Genomic DNA, 25,386 nt, shown 5'->3' with positions numbered 1-25,386 from the left:
CACCTGGGGCTCAACTGATAAAAGATCATGGTAACTTCATTCTGTTCTCCATCATGGCTTTCAAGGGTCTGTGCACAGTGCAGCTGGAGGTCCAATTGCAATGGTATTAGGGCAGAGCAAACATCACATTCTAACCTAGCTCCCAAAGGAGTTTGGCTTGTGCTTAGGGTACGTGAGATAGGAACACATTGTATCAGCTAATTACATAGTCAGAAACTTTTTTAAAGGTTCTGTGCCTTGGGGTTGTAGCCTGTGACATGTCCCTGTCATGCGGATAGGAGACTGTGGGGTACACATGGGGATACCCTTAAATAGTGCCAGGTCCCACATCCCTTAACAGGTCATGGCAATCGGCCCCACAGTCACCTTAACTCGCTGAGTGAAGGACGTTGTCACATTTCTTAGAAATTGGAATTCTACCATCCACATGACAATGGATGTTTGAAGTCCTGAAATTCTAGGAACATCTTTATCAAACACCTTTATCACGGTATTTGACTCATACAGATACATACTGGAAACATACTGGAAACTATGGTCTGGTTTAAGTTTGAGAACACTGGGAAATGTTATGTTTTTATCTTCTTATTCCATGCCTAACTACAACCCGTTTATGACAATGGGCTGACATTTATCAACAACGGCTTTTTCTTCAAGTACAGAATTGTTTAACAATATGTCTTTCTTCCAATGCTATCAAATGCAAATGTACAGTCTATAAAGACTAACAATTGGGTATTTATTGATGCATTTGGAAGTGCCATTGGGAAGTGCTGTTTGCTGTGTGAGCTGGACTTTGCTCTGGGTGACCTGGTTTCGAACAAAGCGGAAACCGTTTGGAAAATATGTAGTTGGCTGAGCCCCCTTCTCCCAGAGGCACCTTCAAAAGGAAACAGCTGTGCACATTTCCCCATGCGCATTTGTAAGTGCCATTGGCAAGTGCTGTTCGCTGTGTGAGTTGGACGTTACTCTGGGTGACCTGGAATAGAAGAAAGCGGTACACCGGGATATATTGGCCTCACGTTGGACTTTTACTGTGGACCTTTGTACAATTGATACAATTAGAATCCCACAGAACTAGAATTTTATGTATTATCTTTTTAGGCAACTGTTTGGGAAATATATAGTTGGGTGTGCGCCCCCCTCCCAGAAGCCCCTTCAAAAGGAAATGGCTGCACGCATTTGCGCGCACGTATTTGGGAGCGCAATTGGGAAGTGCTGTTCGCTGTGTGAGCTGGACGTTACTCTGTGTGACCTGGAATCGAAGAAAGTGGCAACCATTTGGAAAATATATAGTTGGCTCCGTCCCCTCTCCTAGAGGCACCTTTAAAACGAAACGGCGGCACGCATTTCCCCATGCGCATTTGGAAGTGCCATTGGCAAGTGTTGTTCACTCTTCCCTGTGCCCTGGAGCAAGGGGATGGGGTATTAGTGGAATAAAATAATAAAAACAAGGCGCTAACACTTGGTAAACATGGAAAACATACATGCTAGTGATTTATCAGAAGTACGAGACACGAGACACGAGGTACGAGAATCGAAATCCCTTCTGAGTTGAGATGCCACAAGTAGCAGTTGTGGTAAGCCAGTAATTGTTTATTACTAGCTTTGATCTGCCTGTATATCAACTAAATCTTTAAGTTGAGTAGGTGCAATTAACCAAAAAGCGCAGAAAATACATAAAAAGTTCTGACATAAATATAGTGTCGAGTGATGATGTTTGGGGAGTGGGCTTGACTATGGTATCTATACATGTGCCAGTAAAACAAATGGAGGAGTTGAATACAGATGTTCCTAAATTAGTGAGCTCTACTGCCCCTCCCCCTCATGTCGCTGAGATGCAGTTACAGGAACCGAGACAACCTCGGTGCTGCTGTAGAACGTGTGTACCAAAAATCATTGCAAAACCAACCATTGCTATAAAAGTTTTAAGAAATGACTACGTATTATCCAAAAATCAGTGAAATAAGTTCAATTGACGAAGAATGTGCTGTTCAAGAGATTGTAGCTCATTTAAATAGATCATTGAGCTGTTTGGGAACAAAGTTAATTAACAGTGTCATAATTCCACTTCACATTAATTCTAAAGAAGTGTGTATGGCTGATTAGACGTGTGTAATGGAGCATTCAAACCATCTAGACCCATTACGCCAGGATGGGTGTGAGAGTAATAAAGAAGATGTGAATGTAAAAGTATGGGAAATTGATACTAATACAGCAAAAATAATACTGCAGACAACTTTCTGTATGAGATAGAGAACACTACAATAGAGATCAATGAGAATATTGAAAACATTGAGAATAGAGATGATGATGACACTGTCATATGGGAATTAGAGGGAGATAACCAGACGCATATGTGGAGAATATCGAGAATGATGTGAATGTTGATGAGGCAAATGTGCCTATTGTGGTTTCCCTAATTGAATATTAAATCGAGAATGCAAATCATACATCCACATCTTATAATACATGTCCTGGCATAGAAAGCTTATTTGAAAACGAACTGGGTGAGCTTTGTGGGAGCTCAATGCATCAGATGGCATTTACCAACAATACTAACAACGAGAGTACTAGGCCTAGAGCGTTTAGTGAACAATCCCAAAAAACTAAGGTTATTTGTGAGCCTAATGATAGTGACATGAGTAATGAGAGCATGTCAGCAACTGATATGTTTAGAGTTTTCGAATATCTTTTGTCCACTTTAGTAGAGAAATGTGAAAGGCTAGAAAACAAATTAGATGTACAATCACTTCTCCTACACAAAAGCATACATTCTTGCAGAAAAATTGTAAGGGAACAAGGTACCAATACTGAAAATATAATAAGACTCGTTTGTGGTGAGGACATCATGGAAGTGGAAAAAACAAGCAATAAAATCGATGTCTGCTCGGGAGGTGAAGATGTGCCGGCAATGGAACAAAGAGAACTTAGTAAACGAAAAAGGAATGTTACATCAAATGCCTTCATGTATACGAGGAAATCTAGCATGTGTAAGAATACATGTATCGTAAGTGAGGATAATTATTGTAACATTGTAACAGCTGACAATTCAAATGCAGAAATATTACAGTTGGCCACATTAGAAAATAATAGCTGTGAGATGGAACAGGTCCTAGGTAGTAACCCACTTACCGCAGTACTCCCTGTGAGAAACCACACAAAGGGGTGCGATATACACAATTATTTGGTTGAATCTGACTTTGAGAATGTGGACAAATGCCACACTGATAGGGAAGCAATCCAAGAGGCAGCACACAAGATAACCAAACCCGACAAGCAAAATAAAGTGGGAGGAGACACTGCGGTTCATGTCTTGGGTGACGTACTGTGTCTTACTAATGGTGAAGATAATAGAATTGCAGCAAAAAGTCCAAATAAGAATAAAACATTGTACAATAAGGGGGGCATTGGAACAAAGACTATGGCTCATTAAATAAATATTGATCAACAATTACAGGCACAAGTTAGTTGGTGTGATAAAGCAAAAACACAAGAATGGATTGAAGTAGAAAATGTCGAAACTGATATTAGAGATTAATTGAATGCCTTACAAATACAATCAGTCTCAGCATCTGAATACCTGCCACCCCTAAATAGGGCTGCCAGCTTGTGTATTCTAAACGCAATACTATCCTCGAGGACAATCAACTCCAATGACATTAAGATTGTGGACCAAGTGAAAGACACAACTATGTCAGTGTCTAACATTTGGTTTACAACTGAATCGACATTGGATTTCATCATGCAATATGAAAATTAACTGTACAGATTAAGTTATAGTTGTAGGGTAGTAACAATGACATCTAAAAAAACTAGAAGTAAACAAATAGTTGACAAAACGGTCATTATGACCAATCAAATAATTGACAACCAATTAAAAGAAAGAATTGAACCAGATCAAGTAAAATATAAAAGTAACAATCAGAGGAGCACTGGTTAACTAGGTGTGAGAAATAATAACAGAAAAGAGGTTGACCTGAAAAACACAGCAAATGAACAGGACATTTCTGGCCAAATGAGGATAATGACCACTAATAGAGAGGAAGCTAGCAGTGGGGATGACTATTGGCAATGGTCGCACAGTCTTTAAGGGCCACTATGCTTGGGGAATGCTAGAGAGTTTGTTCATCTTTTTGCTGAGGACAGACTACTAGCATAGTCTGAATTATTCAGCCTAATTATTCTACAAGACACATGGATGACTGAATATTGTTAAATCAATGGTAGGAGTACCATGCAGATAATGGCAATAAAGGGTCCAGTTGGCTGGCCGAATAGAGGCCTTCTAGCCTCCAATTGATATCCCTGGGTCTTGAGCTCCATGACTGGCTCATCCACCATGATACAAGTAGTGAAAAGCGCATACATGCAAAAAGAGATGGTTCTAAGTAACATCTATGATCCACCAAATAGTGTGGCAACTAAAATAAACATTATCACTGTGAAAAAGATCTTAGATGACATTGACGGTAATGTCCCTCTGTGGAACAGGGGTGACTTTAAGGCTAAGATAGGGGTGGATGACTCCAATCTGATGAACATAGGTGATGCCCTGTTAAGTGAGCTGTTATGAACAAGCAGAGGAAAGCATGGGCAAACTTATTATATTCCTATCAGTTTACCGGGTTAAATGGATATTGCCCCGGAGATGCACAAAAAGGCCAAACATGAATTGAGGACAAACATTGCAGCAGTGCTGTATCCAGTTTTGGGTGTAGACACAGAGGCAGAAATAAATGAGCACATTAAAAAAGCACATTAAAAAAGCAAAAAGGGAATCTTGTAGGTGGTTAAGAAAACACCAACAGAAATGTGAGATGGAGGTGTGGCTGCAAATTGACAACTATGCTAAAATCAGCAATTCAACAGATAGATGGATGGTGATAAGAAAGACGAACAAAAGAGAGCTTCCGATTACCAGTGTCCCTGAGTGCGTATGGCATAGACATGTTGAGTCAACATTGGGTTCTATGACACCTGTAGACTTGGAGATATTTATACCTTTTGCAAAATGGGTATGTAAATCATCGATAACAGATATAACTAAAGTAATAGAGAAGTTAAAGAATTCCTGTGCAGTAGCCCCATGTGCTACTTGCAATAGCCTGATTAAGCTTTCTCCGGGGGTGTAGGCACAAACATTGCATATCATCTTTAGCCAAATTGGGGAATGTGGAATACTCCCTACAACCTGGAGCGAGAGCCACATTATCCCTGTTCATAAGAAAGCCTGTTGGACTAATCCATCCAACTACAGGATGTTAGCTATGCTAGACATCCCAGGCAAAATATTTGCAAAAATACTGCTGTCTTAGTTGAATGAGTGGATTGTATAAAATAGAATTTTGCCATTGAATCAGATAGGGTTTCGTATGGACTCCAGCACTATACACAACTTATTGATTTTGGTATCAGCTGTGGAATATGCGCAATCTAGACGACAAACTTAAGTCTATGTAGCATATATAGATTTCAGCACAGCGTTTGGCACCGTAATGAGAAATAGGCTGTTCAGTAATCTGGTGGAATGGAACATCCCTTGTGGTTTGCTTAAAATTATTATGCTGTTACACAAAGATTCCAGCATTAGAGTACATCTAGATGGTCGGGAAAGACTTTCTGAATCAATCCCTACGTGTAGGGGTATTAAGCAAAGCTGTATAGTTGCCTCAATGCTTTTTATTTTATACCTTGCCGGCTTGATATTTGTATGAGACAGCTTGAATCATTATCCAGTCAAAGTGTGTTTGCAAAATATTAGCTGGTTAGGTTATGCAGATAACACATCAAAGGGCCTACAAAGTATGCTTGATGCCCTCGGGCTATATGCAAAATTGAATAGACTTCATGTCAACATGAATACAACTAAGATAATGGCTTTCACAGGTAAAACCAAGCTCTTGTGGTCAAAATGTTTATGGCAATATGGCGATGCACCTGTTGAACGTATGATGAGCTATGAATATCTTGGGGTCATCATTGATGATAATCTTAAATGGAATATACATTGGAACGAAACTAAAAGTAAGTGTATGAAGATTGTCTATACAATAAGTTTCTTTATTGGGAGAAATGGTGGATGTTCGATAAACACAACATTGCTTCTATATACATCAAAAATAGTCCTAGGTCTGATTTATGGCGTTGAAGTATGGGAGCATACCGTTCAAACAGAACTAAGTAAATTTGAAGCCAATATACTGTGGATCCTTTTTAGAATGACAAAGTCACTATCTGTCAAATCCATTAGATTAGAGATGGATCTTATAGGAATTTTGACAGAATTTATTGCAAAGGTGGTTATGTGCTATGAAGGATTGTTGCACTTTGACAATGGAACCATTATGGTCGGCTATGTCCATGCTTTTGTTAGTCTGAATGGATCTAACTGTATAGGAAAATTGGGTAAGATTCTGATGTTACATCAGACATGGCTTCAAGGGTATGAGAGAAAGAAAAATGGCATATACGTGAGGGCTTGCAAATGTTGGTTAAAATGTAAATTAATGGCATATAGCCTACACAATGACTTAATACAACTGTCAATGGAAAAAAATAGTGCACCCTACATTCAATATCGAATGTCACGTGAATCAACAACAAAATATGTGTTAACCTATCCCAATAGTGGTATTGTGAGACAATGGGCCACATTATGAATGTGGCGGAAAGGCAAGAATGGCGCCGGTAGTGCTACCGGCGCCGTTGTTACCACTCCACCACATTACGAGTTCTGCTCGCCGGTGCCGGACTGCACGCGTGGTCTGACCTATGGGGTAGAATGGGGATCGGGAGGCCGGCCATACCAGCACCCACGAATGGGCAATTACTGGCCCATTCATCTCGTAATGGACCGGTAATGGCCCATACGCAGGTGCCGGGACCAGTAGCGAGTTTGGCGGTAGCCGTGCCCTTAGTAAGGGCACGGCTACCGCCAAACCTATAATGAGTCCCAATATCTATTGTTGAAATTCAACATCAGCCAAGTCTTAGAAATAAAGGGGGTGGCATTTGGAATTGCTAGACCTAACCGAATGTGTCGACTGTGGGCAAACAATGTTATTGAGTCATTAGAACATATCATGGTCCACTGTCCAAGTGTAGACAAGATTAGGAATAACCTTGTAAAATCGTATAATTATGCAATGGACAGTGCTGATAAGACTACTTTGTGGCGAATGTTGATGGAAGGCAATGACATTAATTTTATATATCACATGGTTGAATTGCATTGGAAATGTAATTACATTTTAAGTTAGTTATCACAAGGGATATTTTAAGGTTATGAATGTGTGCTTTTAATTCATTCTTAACTCGTTTTTAACTGATTTTATGTGTTTAGGTGAAATTGTTTGCATATATGAAATGTTTATGAAATGTTTATGAGACAAAATGGAAGATGAAATTGTTGTTTTATGTGGATAATACTGTGTTCTGTATGTAATCATATGAACATTGTATGTGATGTTATTGTATATACAAAGTCAGCTTGGCTGTGAGTATATTAAATAAATAAATGCAATAGGGCAAAACATTGCTCAATTTAATGTGATCCTTAGTTAAATCCTGCATCATATATTGGGAAGATTCCCAGTGCGCAATGTACTTTTTCAGTTTTAAAATAATTACTATTTTGACAATCTTTGACATCACAGGCAAGACATTTTGGGATGGATTGTAGTGGTCTCTTTCAAGAGGGGCCACCTTCATGCATTTGCTCAGGAATCTAGTACATCCTGAATCTGGTTAACTGCATCTATTATTAGTACTGAATGGATTTTGGACCAGAAATTGCAGTAAATGATGACCATCCTATGCAAGGTGCAAGGATGCAAGGAATAGCTTTTTTAGAGGATAACTGATAAACAGCTCTGGTAGGAGTGTATAAACTACGTCTACAGGGCTAGTGGCAGCCCATGGACCCACCATGACCATGCTCAGTGACCACATCAGGAGGCTTTGGGGAGCAAGCCCCATGCCAGGAGTGGGATAACCCCATTCTGTTGGTTAGCTGTTAACATTACAAAAAGTTCAACGTCCCCTTTCATAGCACCGAAGATGGCTGATCAGAGGTGTGGGAGAGACATTTCCCTTAACATTTCAGGGCAACAAAAGGGGCACTAGCACGAAGAAATTGGAGCTTTCCTGCATTTTAGAACCGAGGACCCGGACACCAAGGTTCCCGGTGGGAGATGGTATGTTTGGAGATGCTTCAGTCAACTTCAGAATGAGTGGGAAGCTAATTCTGGGCCCCTGGATGAGACTCCCAGGACCCATACGTCCACATACATTAACTCTGGCAACAACTGTTGCTCAGCAGAATATGAAAAGAATATCTGGCCAGTTTTGAGCCATTAAAAATACTTCTAAATGCAATCGAACAGTGAGCTGACTTTATGCAAAGAAGCTGAGCTGCCAGGCACACTTTGTACTTTGAACACAGAGTCAGTCAAGCCTACCCACTTCAAAGTTAGCGAAGCCCAAATCAAACCATTTTGAGCTGGTTCGCTAGGCTTCGAGACACTGGACTGAGCCTTAAACTTTTGATTGAGCCTCAAATCCAGACCGTCGAGGTGCCCTATCTTAAAGCCACAGCGGCAGTGCTCTAATAAGATTGAGCCATCATGTCCTCTGTGCGCAAACACATGCCATGGAATCAGAGCTTGCGTAACACCTTCAAACTACAGCTTGAACCTGTGGAAAGCAACTTGAAGTTGCTGTCGAGTCTAACACATATAACTTGTGTTCAGTCATTCTATGCAGCCTGATCCACTGGCTTTACCTTAAGGCCTAGAGAATTGTTTGGCCCGTTTTCCAGTGTATTTAGTTATTCTGTGTGTTTTAGTGAACACTGATATTCTTTTATAGGGGCTTGCTTGGAAATACAATTTATTTTAGTTCATACTATATTTTTGTTGTCTGGAAGCTCCCACTGCTGGAGCCAGGGGGATAGCACGGGTTGGATACCAGGTACCGTCTTAGAGGCTGGAATTCGACATGGAGCGCGATATAGGAAAGCAATGAATTGTATTCCACTGTTTATTTTCTGGAGAGTGTAGCCTTTCCATGGTCACCTTACTAAAGTAAAGTGAAGGGGGTGTACTAACTACTTCTGTGTGCCCAACCTACGATTTATATACTTCTCAACAAGGTTGTGGCACCTGTCCTTTGTTCCCACCTTCCACTTCCTATGGCTAGAATAGGATTATGTCACAATATGTTAACTTGAAGCTGAACTAGTGTGAAATCACTTGCAATATCTTACTCCTTTTAACTAGCCTCTACTGTCATGCTTTTATTCAAAGGCAGTGCAGCAGCAGCAATTTCCCTTGACTATTTGGTTTCTACTGAATTCGGTTGGTAGCATTTACGTTTTTGCATATCTCTATATCTTTTTAGCTGTAATGAATTAATTTAAGTGGTGACTTTTTTACCTCGCTGTGCACTTCACTACCATCCCTCTTCCTGTACGCCAGGAGAGTGCCCAGCAAACTAAACTCTTTGTCTCCCTACTTTCCACTCTTTTTCTTGCTACTCATAGCTCTGGCTTTCTCATTCTCTGTATTTTATATAGCGACAGCTAGCTGTTTTATATAATTCATTAGCACCCAGGGCAGAGGCACCAGCAAATCAGGTGGCCAGGAATGCAGGCTTTACTATATGGCAAAGCATGTGCGCCATGCAGGCCTTCGGCATTGCTCCTACGTCCCGTCCCCTTTGCCCCATAAGGAATGGGCGTCCCTCGCTAGGGATGGGAAACAGAACTTTTTTCACCAGAAAAATGCATCTTCCCCTTTAACTTTAGATGTGTGTGGGGCGCGGCCCTGGGAGCATGCGCTCCCCTGACACCACCCATCGGTGCCACTCCCCAGTCCTCTTTTCTGCATCGGCAGGAACGGACCGCTTTAAACAGCGCTCCTGGGTTAGGCCTCTGCCTTGTAATTCCATGCGCTCTTCCCAGGAAGAGGTTATTCTCTTTTTCCTTTTTCTCTTCTAATTGGCAGGTGCTGCTCTGTCCTCTGGTGCCACGCTCCACCGCGGCACATGCTGATGATGGTGGGTTTCAGCAGGTGTCCAGCCAGTGAGGGTCCCTTCCCTACGTCCAACCCCCATGGACTCTGCCTGCGGTGCCTTGGCCCAGGCTGTACCGCGTGCAACGCACTGAACCTGGACGCACTAAAGTATTGGTTGGCCAGGTGGAGAGAGCTCTTCGAAAGGTCACCTCCAGAGGACCTCAAAGCATACGTGAAGAGGAAGACCAGTCCCAAAGTAGGTGCTCTGTTCTCCCCTGAACGCTGTAAGGGCGACTCCTTCCCCAAGAAGCGCCCAAGCAGGAGGGACCAACCAGGTCCTAAAAACAACAAGAAGACCGAGGCTACTCCAGCTAGCGGCCCGTGGGCCGAGGGGTCACAAGATCTTACCGGTCCTACCACTGAGGGGCCACAAGGCTCTATTACTGGGCCCATGTTCGAGGGGGTGCCTGTACGCAGCACCGAGGTCTCGGCCTGAGGTGCAAGGAAGGTCCCAACTTTCGCTCTTCAGCATGCAAGTGGAGACTGTACCCAGCTAGGCAATCACCATGCTGCAGGCATTTGGCGCGGAGCAAAACAAAATGGCCATCAGGCCAGACCAAAATGGTGGCTCACCCCACACCCTTCCCACGCAGAGATCCGGCAGGAGAGCGTGCATCCAGATGGGATTGGACAACGTCTGTCACCTGGTCCACGTCCTATCCCTTCATTTCCAGTTTGGCGAGACAGGGCCCACCCAGGACACCGCAGCGTCTGGGCCTGGTCCTTATGCCCTCAGGAGCCCCTGCACCATTAGGTGACCCTTGCGAGGATAGGTTCTTTGAGATCACCCTCAAGATCACCACAGATGGGCACCACCCTCAGGGATGTAATCAGGGACATGCTCCCTTTGGTACAGCCCCAAGTTCCTGCTGGGGTCCAGCCCTTGGGTGCAGTTCAGCCCTTGGCTCCCACACCCGCACCAATCACGGCGGCTCAGCCCCCAGCTTAGCCCCCTCAGCAGCCCCCGACACTGTCAGTCAACATACCAAAGCGGCCCACACCCAGCACCCCTCCTGCACCTCCAGAGCTGCAGAACACAGTTGCGGACATGGACGAGGAGGAAGATCTGGAAAGTATTCCATGAGAGGCTGGTGGGTCTGGCTGAGTATCTAGGCATACCTCATCCCCAGGCGGAGCAATCCGAGGCGGGGGTCCTGGCCGAAGTACTTACACTTCGTCCGGCCATGAGAACAGGCATAACTCTCCAGAAGGGTGTGGAATCCCTGGCCAAAAAGGGCTGGATTAAGCCACACTCCACTCAGCCCACTAATAAGTGCCTGGATGCTCAAATACAGGTAGATAGAAGGGGACTCCCTTTTATTGTTGGTGCATCCCCTGCCACATTCTTCTGCTACAGCAGCGGCATCACTATACTCCAAACCGCAGACTTCCTCAGCTGCATACCCTTCGGCACTCCTGAGCAAGGAGGAAAAGCTTTTGGAGGCGTTTGGGAAAAAGATCTACTCAAACACCATGCTCCACCTGCATCAGGCTAATGCCAACACCATTTGGCAGCTGTTAATAAGAAGTTGTGGCAGGACATTGCAGACTTCCTTCCAGAGCTACCTACACACAGCCAGGCAAGGTTCAAGGCAAGGTTGGCAGAGGCCAAGATTGTTTCCCAGGATATAATGGAATCTACAGTGGGCCACATTGACCCCTCAGGTAGAGCCATATGTATTGCCACTGACATGAGGAGGACAGCTTGGCTCAGGGCAACGAAATTCAACCCAGATGTGCAGGAGTGCATCCACGACATGCCCTTTGAGGGGGGAGAACCAGTCCCACTGCAGAGCAGACGAGGAACTAGACAAGAAAAGGGCTAGCTCCCAGACAGCTCAATCCTTGTCTATCTTAACTAAGTCCACACCCAAGACCTACAGCGAGGCTCACCAGAGCTCGGACAAGGGTCATTCTGTTGGAGGCTTCAGGGGCTTCCAGGAGAGGCCCTAGAAGCAACCTGACAGGTCTCAAGCCAACAAAGGTGCAAACAGCACAAAGTGGTTAACAAGGTGTTTTTCCAGACCCCTCTTCAGCACCTGCCTCATACGCAAAGAAGTTGTGACAGGTCCAATCCGGATCCACGATTCTCTGGTGGGGGGTAGGATTGCCCTTCATGTACACTCTTGGCGGATAAGGTTCACAGACCCGGGTATCCTTTCAGTAGCGTCCACTTGCTTCCAGCTACTGATTCCTCCGTTTCCTCCTTCCTCCCCTCTGCTCCCGCAGATTGGGGCAGCAACTCTGTTGGCGGAAATCCACTCGCTCGTAGCGAGCCAGGCGGTGGAGGAAGTCCCAGCTTCTCAGCAAGGCAGGAGCTTCTATTCCTGGATATTCGTCATACACAAAAAGAACCAGGCTGGCCTGCGAGTTGTGTTGGACCTTTCTTCCTTGAACCTTTCCCTTCCCCTCCAAAAGTTCAAGATTGTTACCCAGCCTTCATTGCAGAGAGTTTTTGTGGGTGAGACTGGATGGGCTCCCTGGATCTGAAGGATGCTATCCTGCACTTCCCAATTTGGGAACCCCATCTGTCCTTCCTGCTGTTCAGGATCATGGGTTTTCACTTTCAATACAGAGTTCTACCCTTTGGACTCAACTCGGCCCAAGGGTCTTCACAAGACTAATGAATGCGGTGGCAGCTCTACTCAGGGCACAACGCCTCCACATTTATCCATACCTCGACGACTGGATAGTCAGGGCGGAGTCTCCAGAGGCAATACATCACAGGGCTACCACTCTCATGCATTCCCTATACGATCTGGGATTTCCTATCATTCTCAAAAAATCACAGCTACTGCCCACTCAGACTCTGACATTTCTCGTTCTTATATGGGATACACGGACCACAAGGATCTTTCCCTCAATGGACTACGAGACAATTGCTCAGCAGATCAGTAACCTCAGCCTGCTGGTACCAGCACCTGCTGGGAATAATAGCGGCATGTCTCCTCGCTGTATCTCATACGAGACTCAAGATGAGGAGGCAGCAGATTAATTTCTCAGCTTCCTGGAATCAGGAAAAGGGTTCTCAGGCACAGCCAGTCAGCATACCACAGCATCTCCAGCAGGACCTAGTCTGGTGGGGCACAGACACCAACTTGCTGCTAGGCCCAAAGATCCCATGCCCCAGCATACTCTGTCCTCATCATTGCTCCCTTGCACTATCTACCTACTGCGCCACCTGAACAGCTCCTACTTACCTCCTCCACAGGTCCCCCGCTGGCCTGTTGTCCTTGCAATAGAAAAAAAGGAATCCTTTAATATGTGCATGGTAGAAATCTTCTAAACATATTTTTAAGGTGATTTGGTTCACGTGAGATGCGAAAAGTCGAATTCCTTGAGAAAAAGTAATGAACACACAGACTACATTTCGGGGTACTAATAGTACCTTGGTGGGAATCATTTAGTGGCCGATAAAAAACATTAAGGTTTCAATTTACCTGCCGTCTAACTTGACCCCAAGAGCCATTACAGTTCTGAAAATCCCTCAGACGTTTTTGGCACATATTGTTTAAATATTGGGGCAGTCGATGCTGTATTTGACAGATGACAGATACAACCTTTTACCTTAGCTGTTACTTGATGCTCTTTGCCTAGAATTTTGTTTTGCAGTGGTTAACACTTATCTTTTGTATCAAGAATAAAGCATATTTTCCACCATTGTTGATCCCTTCTTCTATGCTTTTCACTCACAAATTACATTTCCCATTCGAACACAACGCCACTAAGTAAAAATTAATGATTGCATTGAAGTATGGGTAAAAGAAAATGCAGTTTTTGTAATAATAACTTTGAGTCAAATATGTTGAAATGTATTTGTTCTAAGATGAACATTTTTGGAGTCCTGGCATTCCATGTGAAGAGACATACACTCAACATCATCACGTTGGTCTTCATTTGTTGTTTCATACTTATTCTCAGGGAGTAATTCTCTAAGAGGTGCTGCATAATTAAAAATTACCTAAACCAAAAAGTAAATGGGATATTATGTTACAACAGCCATGTTCTGGAAAGGAATTGTTAATTACATGTATTCACATCTGAGGTTAATCGAGTTTCCAAATTCCTTCTGCACACTTTTCTCCGGTCATGACCCTGGCCCGCAGTGATGGATGTATCTATTTCGTCTTCATCATTTGCACTAGAGAATAATGGTGCTATCCTCTTCACTGCCATTATCCAAATCAGCAACAGGAAATTGAGCAATTACTGCAGATTTTTGGGCTTGTTCAAATCATGTGATTGTTCTTCGTAAACCTTTTGTAAACAGGTTAGGAAATGATGATTCAGATTCCTCATGGTTAGGATTTCAACTTTTGTAGCTGACAGACTTCTTCTGTCTCTGAAGAAACATGTTGTTAGTGGAAGTTGGTTACAGTACTTGATTGCGAGTCTACTTCGTATTGACGATTGCTCCATTTTACCATAGCGATATAGTGATGGCTTTTCATTACTAGTCACCTGCACAGTCGGGCTCATTACGAGTTTGGAGGTAGCCATGCCCTTCACAAGGGCATGGCTACCTCCAAACTCGGGTCCGGGTTCCCTGAATGAGGAAATACCAGGCCATTCTGACCTTGGAGGGCCCGGTATTTCCCCATTCAGGGAACCCGGACCAGGTGCATCCCCATTCCCATTTGAGCCCACATAGGGCTCAATGGGAATAGGCAGCATGCTAACAACAGGCCCATTAATGACGGGCCCGTTGTTAGCATGCTAGGCCGCTCGCGGGACCCACTAAGGACATCTGGTAAAACCAGGCGTCCTGAGCGTGTCCCACGAGCGGACCTCCTAATAGGGCAGTAAGGGGTTAACGGCTCCAGCACCTTTACCGGTGCCGTCAACCCCTTACCGCCCTCCTCGTAATGAGGCTCAGTATCTTTTACATTCAGTCTGACCAGTTCTCTGCCTTGATATTCACTTTTGTTTGTTTTGCAGTTAAATTGTCTTACCAGCAAATTTATACAGAACTTTGTAAAATCAGAGGTTATCCTTTTGATTGAAGCTGGATTGCTGCTGTCTTAGGAAATAGGGATCAGCTTGACATTTTTCTGTGCTCAGATGAACAGACCAATGATTGCCAACCTATAGGGAATGTGATGGTTCTACTAGCACTGCTCTGAATGGAGGAGGAAGAAGAAAACATGTCTTCAGTGTTTTACGGCAAACGTTGTACATTCAACATCCTCATTTCATTGCGCGGGATGAAGTGCAGGATCCACATCTTGTATTTTACAATATCACCCTCCGAAAATGGCAAACATTCAGGCAATTTAGATATGTAGCATGTATTCAAAATTGTGGCACAGGCAAAGTTGTCTGCGGCAACTATGATTGTCTTGAGCCCGGCATGTGTTTCTAAGTGCTGGAGTATGCCATTGAACAGAACAAGAGCTTTAAAATCCTAATAATCTCTGAATTCTTTACCCATATTCATCATAAGGTCTTTGGCTCATACATAACAGGGTTACATCACTGAAGACAGTGTTATCATTGTTGACATCTCATGTTGTGTATTCAAAATGTGCTGGAATCTAAATAGGCATTTCAGTAGACAACATTTCTATGGAGCTTATGGTGTGGATGGCCCTGCTCCTCCTTTGAGAGACATAGTAATTTCTTGCTATAGTAATTGATTTCTCTCTTCTGCTAAAAGGAATGTTGAAGCATGCACAGACTTTATAAATATTAATCATTTGATTATTTTTGTAATAAACATAGGGTATTCACATTTGTACTGATTGGATAGAGAATGGTCTCAAGATTGCAACACACTGTTCCGCGTGTTCCTACGCTGTACTGTTATGAAACTAGAGAGAAAGTTGTTTGTACATGGATTTCTGTACTGTTTTTAAATAAGGGCAATTTTTCCTTGAATTGTAGAAACTCGGACTTTCAATGATGTCATGCAAGAGTTCTTCACAGTCCATTCTGTCAAGGATTGTCAAGGATTTAGTCAAGGATTGATCACGATAATATAACAATATGACAGGTGTCTTTGTTCCCCTTTCGTTAAGTGGATACCTTGCTGACTTAATGGAAGGCAGGGTTAAAAGATAACTTGCTAAGTGCAATTGTTTTTCTTTGAACTCTGAAAGTGGAGAGAACAGGTTGGGGTGGCGATAGAAGAAATTCTGTTTCTTATCAGCTAGCTCTCCATGTTTCAACTTCTATTGGTATATTAGTTTGCATTTATAAGATTACTTTGTTTTTAAATGGACTTGCAACAGTTGTGACTGCTCATTAACCCGAAAGTCCTCTTCACATTGTCTTTTGATCTAGAAAACAAATGGGTTTTTCTGATGTGATAACTGACCCTTCCCCCACAGGGCAGGGGTGTCAGATGTCCACCAGGCTTTGTGCATCCCTGTGGTGCTGAGAGTTCAAACGTGTTGTTCTGTTAAGTTGAATAGCCATAATAATTGATTATTGCTACAGCCACATTTAACACCATTGATTTCTCATACATGTAAACTGTTATGTATTCTGTTTAAAGTGCACCACATTTAAACTTTGTACGGCAGTCCAACAGTTGTTAGAAAAAAAAGAAACACATTGGGCCTCATTACACGGATGGCGGTAAGGATTTACCGGTACCGGTAAAATACCGGTACCGGTAAATCCTTACCGCCTTACTACGAGGTCCCTTTGCGGGTTGGGGGATTTAACGCCTGCTTTTTGCAGGTGTTAAAAACCAACCCACAAAGGGACCCAGGGAGCTAATTACGGTACCGCAATTTGCGGTACCGTAATTAGCGCCTCCCCCATTCCCATTGAGCCCTATGGGCCAAAAATGGGAATGGGGAAGGGTAATGGTGGAAGGGGGAATTACCGCCCCGCCAACCTTGGAATGGGGCGGTAATTCCCCTTTCCGCAAAGGCGGTGCCGGTATTTTACTGGCATGAACCATGGCGCTAGTAGCGCCATGGTTCTCCGCCATCTGTGTAATGAGGCCCATTGTTTACTTTGGAATTTCCTCTATATATGACATACATTGGGCCTCATTACAAGTTTGCCGGTCCAGAAACAACGGTGCTGATAAGCTTGCCTGCACTGTTGTTTCCGGACTGGCAAATTACGAGTTTGTGGGCGGGTGCCCTTCCGTCGCCAAGGTCAGACCTGGTGGGCGGAATGGCACACGCCCTCAGGGTTTCACCGAAACACCTGCACCGTTATTAACGGTGCTCATGCTTCCGTGGTCCCCATTCCTATCGGACACCATGGGAATGGGGACTTACAAAATTACTGGCGCCTGACTTCCCGGCCGCCAGGGTCATAATACCCTGGTGTTACCGGGAAGTCAGGCACCGGTAATTCATTACTGGTCCGGAGCAACCTGCTGGTTGTACCAGCACAGTTACCATCAGACCGGTATTGAGGCCCATTGTCACATTACAGGAAAACTTTAAATACAGTGATTGTATATTTGCATGTTCTGCATGGGAGGTGCACCATTCAAAACATGGACATAACCTGTGACATTAAAAATTAGTTCACGTGGCTTTTCTCACTTTACAATGAATATTTCTGTAACACAGGCAGTGTTCTGTTGCTTTCTTGATCATATTGCTGACACACTTGGGCCCGTGCACATTTTGACATACTGTTCCATGTTTCATAAGGGATGATGTAATACATTTTTAAGACTCCACATCTCATTATTAGTGTCATTCCATAGGATACATTGGTGCAATGTGGTAATGTGTCATGAATGCAGCGAGTTCCTTTTTAAACTGGGGCTTTGTCCATTCCCTGTTTCCACTTTACATTTGTCAGAACTAATTCTTTTGATGGAATGTGCTCAAGGCTCAACATTGTTCCTGGAATGGTTTAGTTTGTAGCAACATCTGCACCATGTGTCTGTAACTCAAACAAGCAGGTAACAACTTGTAACCCATAAGAACACCCATGTCATGGTAGCTTCTGAGAAGCGCAAGTCATGAAAGAAAGGATATTTTATTCTGGTGCCGCTCTCCTTTAATTTGAGGCAATCTCCATTTGTCTTTTTTATCCCCCTATAGAACAATGCATCAAACTGCAACCAGCTTAATCTCAAACATGACTCAACACCGGCTCCCTCTCTGGATCACCATGACGCATCTGAACCTGTTTTGACCCGCTCACACAAAGTTATGAAGCCTCTTTTCCGACACCGTCAAACCATTAAGAACTGAGAAAGGAACTTCTGCAAGGCCCGAGCCCCCTTGGTCGACTTTTGAGATCCTGGAGAATGTTAAACCACCCATTTTAACCTTTTCTCAACGAAGACATCTTTATTGATATCATTGTTGTGATTTATTTTTGCCTTTCACCCCTACTACATAATCTGGAATTCTTGCATCATCTTCATATCGCATTTTGTGTGCTCTTTTCACATGGTGAGTTTTTGTAAGTGTCTTTAGAGTACAGTTTTTGCATATTGTGTGTTTAATTAAAGTATATATATTTTTATAGACATGTTGTTGGACATTCCTTTATTTCGGACTGTTGCACTATTGTTGTTTGGGTTGTTACTGTTATCACATTCACACCCCTCTTCAGAGTATAGCTTGTCCTCAGCCCACGCGTCCATGAAAAGGCAAGGAGGTATACTGTTAGCTAAGCCTGTTTCACATTTATGACTGGATCCGTGTTTGTTTGTAAAAGTGTGAGAGCTGAGTAGGTGGTTTAGCCACTACTCATCCTTGTACTCCTGCAGGGCAATAGTCATTTCATCACAGATCACCCATAGCAATTGCCAGTGGTTAAGATTCATTCATACCCTCCCAGCCATCAACTTCCGTTAAGCATCTGACAGCTCCTGCACCGTCATCTTCCTCTTTTGTGATTGTGACAGAACGCATCTGCAAGGGCGCAATTTTCTGAGCGTTTCTTAAAAAAATATTTGCTTTTAAAAGTGAAGTTGGTTTCCTGCCAGAAAGGTGTGGGCTGCTAATTAGCCACACCACACATATGCAATGTTGCTAAACAGGTAATGTCAGTGGTTACTTTGAAGCGCGATCAAGCTTTTTGAGTATGGAACATAATAATTGCCATTCATATAGTGATGTATGTGTGCCTCGGCTGTGTACTGTATACAGATACACCAGCAATTGTAAATGACCCAAAGGTATCATCTGCGTCAACGTGTATGTGATGAAACGCTGTCAGTTTTCACATGTAAGCTTCCCATTTGGCACATCTTGCCCTAAGATGTATTCTTATAAACTGAGGTAATTTATGGCATGCTTTAAAGAGTTTGTACTGCACGAGCCATTTTTCTTGTCCTATATTTGGATCACGTTTTTGATTGGATACATTCGTGACAACCTGAGGAAGCTGGACCCCAATGCATATGTCTGCAGTATGCACAGAAGCAAAGTTCTTATACAAATTACACTTGTTTTTTATAAATGAAAACAGAAAGCATTTTTCATGGTAAACACGCACTACCTTCAATTAACAATATACACGTTGGCAGTATGGTAAATTGAGGCTATGCTCAACTAAATATATGCCCACCCAAAAGATGGATATAGTGTTATAACATAAATCAAAGTTATTGCAAATCTCAAATTCGGAGCTAAAGCCAGTCTACTTTGGACTTGCACTCGTTAGCTGGGCAGATGAAAGGGCATAACTGCTGCAATCTGCCTTCTATCAGGGCTGTCCCTACACATGCTTTGTGCTTCCGGAAAGAGTCTTGACCACTCACATACACGAGCGCAATAGCTGTCCTGAGAATAGCTGGGCTTGGTTCATTTCAAAGAAGATGCACTACGAGGGGGCAGGGTACAGAGGAAACAATTATCAGTGAGCCTCTTTGACTTGTCAGCAACAGGAGAGGGTGGAAAGTAGAGTGTAGGGAGTGAAATGACTCGGAAAACAAGAACTCGGCCTTCTTACAGCACTTCCTTGTGAGCCCCCTTGATTAACTGCAGACTTGCAATTCTGTGAGGACACAGCAAAGGAGGGAACACGTTTTATAAGTACACTGATAGGCTCCTGACATGATCAGGGCTTGCCGCTGCTGAAGAGACTGGTACACAGCAGCCCACTCAATTGTTTTGTCGAAAACCTCCTGCAAGTTACTTTGGCATGCTTTCCTGGCTTGGGGAGAGCAGAGGCAGGCCCTAACTCTTCAGGGAACATGTACTGGAACTCAAAACCTTTGAATTGAACCTGTTTTGTGACTGCAAAGCCGCTTTCAGAGCATTCGGTACTCGAGCGGCTGCCACATCCAAACACTTGCTTGATCAGTTGCACTGGTTGCAATCACATGTTCTGGGATAATGGCAGCATAATCATCATCAACTAAAAAAGAGAGCTGAAGAGGGGGTCCATTTAATAGCCCTCTTGTCCCCAATGAGAATGTTAACCCGCAGAATGAAGAACAAAAGATGTAACTCGCTGTTCGGCCAGCCACCAGGCGCACCAATGTATCCTACATATGCAAATAGATATTCTCTCAGATTACCTTTCAAGCCTATCCCATTGACGGCTTCAAAGAGACAGGTGTCCCATCAATGGACCATGCTGACTGACAAAAAAGTCTAACCGTGGTGAAGTCACTAGTGACAACACGACAAAGCAGCGTTATTCATGAAGCAAACTCGCATTCGTGAATGAAGATACGCAGACACACACAAGTATACATGAAGAACATGCTTATACCTTCTGTAGACAGAGGAAAGATACATTTACATACTGCCAAATGCTTTTCTTTTTCCTTGGCCAAATGCACAAATGCAAGAAAGCCAAATGTATGCGGACCAAGCTTGAAACCGCTTTATTGCAACTAATCATAAGGAGCTACGGGAACATTCAAGGAAGCCATAGGGCTCTATCACGACTAACCTCTAAGAAGATATAAGAACACATACGGATACCATAGAATGACTGTACTGAATACACATGAGACCGGAGGCCTCAAATACATGGAGGGAGAGAAAAAGAGGCTCTGCAGCACGAAGCACAAGAGATAGTGCAGACAAGGGCGGGTGGAACATTCTTGATTCCCGAGCCAGTGAGCCACCTGCAAGAATTCCAAATAAAATCCTCATAATGGCAGACTGAAGCACTTTGTTTTGCAGTCCGTGCACATCTGATCCAGCAGAGCGGAACTAAGGCTATTTACTTGTGGTGAAAACGGAAGCAGTTCCCAGCGAAGCAGAGAAGATTGATACATGTGTTGCCCACCAAAATGTTCAGACCTGAAGGCACTCTCTCAGGCTAGTCGACCCGACCAGTGGCACCAATGTGGACACATAGGCCTTCCCATTACCTTGAAAAGGTACACCAAGCGCTGTGAACTGAACAGGGTCCCAGGATTATTAGGACCCGCTTTAGCCAATCCAGACGCTCTGATCATGGGGTGGTGTAGAATGTTTCACAGGCCAATGGTCTTCATGCAACTCGCAACAATGTAATAGATATTTTTGGGGGAAATCTCAGGTGAAGCCACCTGAAATGTTAGACTAATGAGGACTCTAATGTATAATGGCTCTATGGGTAATAGGCCTGAGCTAACCAATTGGGATACCTCCTAGGTATTTTGGGATGGAGTTGATTTTTGTGATGCCACCGCGGTACAAAACTAGGTGACACCAGCTCAGGAGCTGTGATTGCTGGAGATTGGCGATTTCCTGTATGATCCCTGTCTATCGGAGAATAAAGACATTAAAACATTTCCCCATGACTGAGTCTTCCATTATTGCTGTGGGAGGTTTTGATGGGCATCTGCTGATTTGGGATATCATTGATTTGAGCCCCCCTCCTCTGCCAAAATACCAAGTGGTGGCAGAGGACGGTTGGCTACAATTGATCAGCAATGTCTGAGGGCTGTGAAGTGACCCACGGAGACCGTGAAAGACGCGCAAGGTGCACACCGTGAAGAGGTCCTCAGGTACTGCCTTGGAGAAATTCCTGCTCGCTTTCCGTGGGACGCCCAGCAGACTGGAAGGGCTGAGTAGTAGGTCATGGGAAAGTCGGTGGCCGTGCAACATCAGCTGATCACGGAGTGAAAAAATAGACTTAGCCATATGGCAAACAGGGGAAGGGGTCGACAGATGTTGGTTGCTGGGTGGTGATTGAGCGATGAGAATTGGAGGTAGATGTTATTTGTTTGTGGTTAGGGAACATTCAATCTTGGGGTGATTAGTTTTGGCAGCTGGCCTAGATGATTGGCTCAAGGGTATGTGTAGTATAAATGAGGGGCAAGTGTTATAATTAATAAAATATTTATTGTTACACTTAGATATCAAGATATAGATATATAAAAGGGGATATGAGAGGAGTCTCTGAAGGAAGATGCTTCAGTCTCTCCAACCGTCTCTTCTCTGTGTTCTCCTCTCCACCTCCACATTCTCCTTCCAGAATCCCTCCAGATTCCACCCTCATGTAGCAGCAGATGTTACCATGCTACACATCCCTCTTCTTTCTACATCAATCTTTACTCTCCATAGCCTGTTAAGTACATCGGTCTATGGTACTTCCTTCCAAACCTTGACACTGACGCTTTCATTCCAGTTGGTACATATATGGGAGTAACTGGTAAGGAAAGTTCCTGGTTCTCTGTACTTCCATCTCCATCACTTTTATCCACACACTCACCATCAACTCTACCATCCACCACCATGACTCTTTCCATATTCCATACTCTACCATCACTTGTTCTTACAGCATGTTTGAATAATTCTATAACTTGGATCGGATCAGACCACCTAATCCCTCTCACTCTAAGGGCTTCCGGAAGCTTCACTCTCACAAAACAACCCACTTCCAGTTCCTCATTAACCCTAAATCTTTTCTTGTCATGCCATACTTTATTTCTATTTTGTTTCTGTCTAATCATATCTACAGCATTATCAGTTACCACTCCCATATTGATCACTTCACCCATCCATCCAGGACATAACTTGGTAGTCGCTTTTCTTCCTCTACTCAATTCAAATGGTGAAACACCTGTGGAACTGTGTGGGGTAAACCAATGTGCCATAATAACATTTCTGACTGACTCTTTCCAGTTCACACCATTGGCCCATGCCCATTTTATGGCATTTTTTAGAATCCTGTTGTATCTTTCTACTACTCCATTAGTTTGTGGGTGATACACCGCACTGGTTATATGCTTAATAGATTTTTGTTTTAAATATTCTTCCATCTCTCTCGAAACAAATTGAGGACCATTGTCAGAAAGGATAACTCCAGGATATCCTTCCCGACTACATACCTCTTCCATGAAATTGATGATGTTTTTAGTTGTCACACTAGGCAACATTTTCACTTCTGCCCACCTTGTAAGAATATCAATTATAACTACACAAAACGTCTGACTGCCTTCACTCCATATAGGACCCATTATATCAATCCCAACTTTCATCCACGGTCTGCTCGGCACATCAGTCATAACCATCGGATACTCACTCCCCACACAGCCTTTATCGGACTTATTACAAAGGATACAGTTTCTTATGATCCTCTCGATTTCAGCATCACATCCCGGCCACCAGTACGTGTTTCTTATCCTGCACTTGGTTTTGGAAATGCTTTGGTGGCCTTCATGTCCTAGTTCAATAATTTTCTTCCTTACATTCACAGGTGGAATTAATCTGTCCCCTCTAAACAAATATCCACCTTGTACACTCAGCTCATCTCTGACACAGTCCTTGCACATCTGCTTCCTTGATCTTATTGAGAGGAACATGTCTGTTGTTTATATTTCTTATCATAAACTGTAATTTTACGTCCTTATTCATGCCTTCCAACCATTCTTCTTTAGCAATAGCTGAATCTTGTAGCATACATATCATTTCTTGTTGGTTTTCTTCACTTTCATATTCATTTTCTTCTTGAGCATTCGTGAGCCTGGATAAACAATCTGCAGCATAATTCCTCACTCCTTGAATATACTTTACCACTACATTGAACTCCTGCATTCTATGAACCCATCTCCGTATCCTTGCAGATACTTTGTCCAGACCTTTGTTCGTGAACAGTTCCACAAGCGGTTTGTGATCTGTGTTTATCTCAAATTGTGTTCCCCAGACAAAACTACGAAATTTGTCCACAGCCCATACAATGGCTAAAGCCTCCTTCTCGATAGTTGCGTACGACTTTTCTGCTCCTTTTAACAGCCGTGAAGCAAACGCAATTACCTTCTCCTCTCCATTATGTAGTTGCGCCAACACTGCATCCAGACCCACATTACTGGCATCTGTAGTGATAACCGTTCGCTGTCCCCTTACAAAGTTCTTCAGCGTCGGTGCAGTTGTCAGAGCACTCTTTATGTAATTGAATTCCTTCTCGCAATTTTCATTCCATTCATATTTAACATTTATCCTAGTGAGATCCCTCAATACAGCCGTGTGATCAGCAAACCTTCTAACGTACTTAGAATAGTATTCAGCCATTCCCAAGAATGCTCTCAATTCTTCTTTGTTGCTTGGTGTCGCCATATTATTGATCGCAAACATTAAATCCGGCTTGGGTGTAGTCCCTTGCTCTGACATAACATGGCCTAAGTATTCAATTTGTTTCCTATGGATCTTTGATTTCTCTTTACTCAATGTCATTCCCATTTTATATAACTTCCTTAATGCTCCATCCAGAATTTTATCATGCTCTGCTTGATCTTTGGCAAATATGAGAATATCATCTTGAAAGAAAATAATGCCCTCATCACCATCAAAAATGTGGTGCATGGTCTTCTGAAACACCGAAGCTGCTGATATAAGACCAAACGGCATTCTCTTATACTGATACAAACCCTCCGGGGTTATAAACGCTGTCAGATGCCTTGAGTCTTCGTGCAGCCGAATCTGGTGATATGCTGAAGTAAGGTCTAAGGTCGAAAACACTTTTGCTGACCCCATCGTTGATAACAGTTCTTGAATGTTGGGAAGTGGATGTCTTTCAGGGATGATGCACTTGTTCAGTTCTCTAAGGTCTATAAAAACTCTTACTCTCCCAGAGCTTTTCCTCACCACTACTAACGGTGATACCCACTCTGAAGCATCAATCTTTTCGATTATATCCTGTTCTTCCAGTTTCCTCAATTCCCTTTTGACCTCATCTCTCATTGCTAAAGGCACATTCCTCAGCTTCTGTGCGACTGGCTTACAATTCCTTTTGAGCTGTATTCTGTGCATAATCCCTTTTGCACAGCCTATTTCATCCTTGAACACCTCCTTCTTCACTTCTTCTGTAGACATCTCATTGGATTCAATCACATAGATGGACTGCTCAGCACTGGCATCCAATCTAACCTTTAGCCATGCTTGATGTGTCCAGCTAAGTAAAGGCGTTGTTCCTTTTCTTGATACATAGACTT

The sequence above is a fragment of the Ambystoma mexicanum genome, chromosome 4q (genome assembly GCF_040938575.1).
Source record: "Ambystoma mexicanum isolate Mex_15411 chromosome 4q, UKY_AmexF1_1, whole genome shotgun sequence".
In the NCBI taxonomy this organism is placed as follows: Eukaryota; Metazoa; Chordata; class Amphibia; order Caudata; family Ambystomatidae; genus Ambystoma; species Ambystoma mexicanum.
Note: the sequence above shows the minus strand (reverse complement) of the source record.